We start from the raw sequence: 3,827 nt of genomic DNA on the forward strand, positions 1-3,827 counted from the left end.
TGTGTCCGTCTGTCTGTCCTCACAACCCCCCTGGCTGTGTCCTGGTGTGTGTCTGTCCCACAACCCCCTGGCTGTGTCTGTCTGGCTGCCCCCACCACCCCCGGCTGTGTCTGTCTGTCCCCACCCCCCCGCTGTGTGTGTCTGTCCCACAACCCCCCAGCTGTGTCCGTCTGTCTGTCCTCACAACCCCCCTGGCTGTGTCCTGGTGTGTGTCTGTCCCACAACCCCCTGGCTGTGTCTGTCTGGCTGCCCCCGGCTGTGTTTGTCTGTCCCACAACCCCCCGCTGTGTGTGTCTGTCCCACAACCCCCCGGCTGTGTCTGTTTGTCCCCACCAAACGCCCCCCCCCGGCTGTGTCCGTGTGTCAGGCTGCCCCCACAGCTCCCCGGCTGAGTCTGTCTGACAAGGACAGACGCTGCTGCTGCTCTGCCCAGGGATCAGCCGCTGTCGGTGGCTCGCTCCCCATCCCTGCTGTGGAGGCGTGGCCAGGCAGCTCCGGCACCGCCCCCGGCAGCTCCCATTGGCTGGGGTTCCCGGCCAATGGGCTGTGAGCCCAGTCGCTGCCTGGGCCTCTCCCGGGAGCTGCCGCTGAGGTGAGAGCACCCGGCCGTGTGACGCGGGGACCCCCAAAGCACAGGGCCTGGGGCCCAAACATTGCTGGAGCTGGGCCCACCTTCTGGATTATTGGTGGGGCCTGGGCTCCACGGGCCCATAGAACTCGCCGCCCATGGCTGTGGGCTTTTGTCTCCCGTCCCCATTGAACCTAGTTTAAAGACTGCCACGCTAGGTTAGCCATTCTGTATCCGAAGATACTCTTCCCCTTCCTTAATAGGTGGACTCCATCGCTGCTCGGCAGGCCTTCTCAAGCATCCCGTCTTGATGACACCATCTATGTATTCACCTCCAAGATGTATTGGTCCCTACCCTTGACTGGAAGGATCAATGAGAACACCCCCTGCGCCCCTCACCCCTTCACCCCCCAAGCCCTGTAGTCACTACTTATCTGCTCAGGGTCATACCTTGCAGTATCATTAGTGCCCACATGGCTGAGCAGCATGGGGTAGTAACCAGAGGCCTGGATGGCCTCGGCAATCCTTCTGTAATGTGTTGGATATTGGTCCTTGGTAGGCAGCACATCTCCTAGGATACTCTGTCTGGTCAGTAGATGGATGCCTTCGTCTTACTTAGAAGTGAGTCACTGACCAATCCCCCGCCCTTCATTCCATCTTGGTCTCAAGATGGTGGTGGTGTGGACATGATTCTCCCAGCCTTGTGAGAACATGGCTTCTCCTGCTCCACCCAAAGGAGGATAGTTTATATAAAGAGTGGAAGTCAGCCTGGTGGGGCTCAAGGAGAATGTACCTGTAGGGGAAATCTGGCAGTGTGAGTGATTTTTAAAAAGTAATTGTCATTAAGCAAATGTGCAGGAGCAGGGGATATAGTTCCCTTCTCTGGGAGCTGAGGCATCAGGAGCATGTGCAGGGTGAGCATGTCCGTGTGTGTATGAACTTGCATGGAGGGAGGGAGAGGAATTCAGGGCTCTGACCTGTGAAGTCCCCCACTGCATGTGTAGGAGCCAGCATCAGGATGGCTTGGATGGCCAGACCAGTGCTTACTAGGACTGGGATGCTTGCCCTGAGAGCTAGCACCTGGGTCAAAGCGAAGCCCGACCCAAATGCTGTGTTGAGACTTCTAGATTCTGTGACATGCTGGTGCAGCAGACTGGGTTTCACTTTCACTGTAGCCCAAGGGGGGTAATAGTGCCCACTACATTAAACAGTCCTTGATAGACCTTTGACTATGGTTGATTCCACAGACAGTTTGCCTTCAATACAATGGCCCCCTCACATTTTGAGCTCTGTGTAGCTTGAAAGCTTGTCTGTCTCGCCCACAGAAGTTCGTCCAATAAAAGATATCACCTCACCCACCTTGTCTTTCTAATAGTCTGGGACTCACACTGCTACATCAACACTGCATACGCTTTTATTAAGAAAGCATAAAGCATATTCTAAATGCTGGAGATGTACCAAAGCTACTGATTCAGTGAAACATATTCCCTGGAACTACTCTAAAGTGAAGGGTTTTTGGAGAGCTGTGCAAGACTAAACGTTTAATTTGCTAAAAGGGATAGCCACAGTTAAAATTAATTTAGACTGGACTAATGCAAATAGAGGCCTTATAAACCCTTGAAATCTTTGTGCTTCACTTCACTTGCAGAAGTGAAAATGCCATTCATCTCCAAAGATTAAAGCCTGGTATAATAACATCAGCAATGGAAGCCTTGGAAAGATTCCTATACAAATGATGGTAAGAACTCAAGAAGCTTCAGGACATACTGAGTTACAGATTAATCATTTGCGTTCTTTGTTTAATCCTGAGAGTTTGTATTTTATGTATAAACATGGCTGAGAAGTGATTCACCAACTGGATATTTTTCTAACACTTCTCCTCTCTTGTTCTCCAATCCTCCTGTTTCTGGTTCTGAGATGGGATTCCCTTCTGCCACCTTCCGCCTCCCCCCGACATTCTCGTCTTTTCTAGATCTTTCTCTTTCTATCCATCGTTGTTGCTACAGTATTATTGATAATGTACTATAATGATCCTTTGAGTGATTTGTTTGTATTCCCTCCCTAGTCGCTGTAGACTTTTTAAACAAATACAGATTTAATTTAAAAAATCAAGCCTCAAACAATCTAGGAAACAAATGGTGCTTATATTTTGATGTTGTGTGTGTGTGTGTGTGTGTGTGTGTGTGTGTCTAAAATACTTAGCTTTCTTCTTGCATCCACATATGCAGTGATGGAAGATTACATGGCACTGGCGAGAGCAGATGCTTTCAGGGTAACAGCCAATAGGATAGAATTTAACTTACACCACCTGAGGGCACTATTTCACCACATTTTCTAATTACTCATGAGCTGAGCGTGTGTCTGAAATATTTCAGTGCATTGCATACTTGCTAATTAAGGTAGAGGGGACATGAAAGTCAAATCCTGCTCACGTTGCTGAGGCGAGAGGGCCCACTGAAGTTAATAGGACTCACCTCAGTAATACAGGTCTATTTGTTGTACAGTTAAAGGCAAGCAGGGACATTATTTCCCTAACACGTTCTCCTTTGTGCACAATTTTGGGAGATACAATCATTTTAAATTACATGTTACTGTATGTCATTGATATATTATGGCTTGGCTGTAGCAAAGTAACAGTAGCTCAGGCTTGCCGAGTTTTCTTTTTTGTTGTTTAGATAATCTCTAAGTTAGCCCCTCTTCTCGCTTAGTCTCGCCAAGTTTCCCTTCCTGCCGCGCCGGGCTAGCCAGGAGCGCTACGATGAGAAGGCTGACGAGCACCGGGGCACCAACCTGCTGCTGCGGGCCACGCAGGACTTCGGCGACATCGCCGTCAGCCACGTGGGGGCCACGGTCCCGACCCATGGCTTCTCCTCCTTCAAGTTCATCCCTGACACTGACAACCAGCTCATCGTGGCCCTGAAATCAGAGGAGGACGATGGCAAGATCGCCACCTACATCATGGCCTTCACGCTGGACGGGCGCTTCCTGCTGCCGGAGACCAGGATCGGGGCCATGAAATACGAAGGGATTGAGTTCATTTAACAGGGACTCTGTCCTGGTGGGGACGCCCCGGGGTCAGGCCCGCGGGGCTTTGCCTGAGCTTAGTCGCCGTGGGGGCGCGCTGCTCCTGAGCGGGGCAGGGCAGCTGGCCTGGATCTTCTCTCTCGCACTCTCTTCCTGACCCTTCCCTATTTGTTCTCTCTCCTTCCCTCTTCAGTTTCCTCCCCTTTCTCGCCTCCCAACCATCTCCCCTTTGTTC

The 3,827-nt window shown here is 51.2% G+C and overlaps 1 long non-coding RNA gene across 1 annotated transcript; it reads left to right on the forward strand.

Annotated features, from left to right (window-relative positions):
* The first annotated feature begins 533 nt into the window (after positions 1–533).
* Positions 534–3,433, forward strand: LOC120409081. Its single transcript, XR_005601105.1, has 3 exons — positions 534–592; positions 2,217–2,306; positions 3,287–3,433. It is a non-coding gene; the product is annotated as an uncharacterized LOC120409081 (long non-coding RNA).
* Positions 3,434–3,827: the final 394 nt, after the last annotated feature.

This window comes from Mauremys reevesii, linkage group 7, assembly GCF_016161935.1.
Source record: "Mauremys reevesii isolate NIE-2019 linkage group 7, ASM1616193v1, whole genome shotgun sequence".
In the NCBI taxonomy this organism is placed as follows: domain Eukaryota; kingdom Metazoa; phylum Chordata; order Testudines; family Geoemydidae; genus Mauremys; species Mauremys reevesii.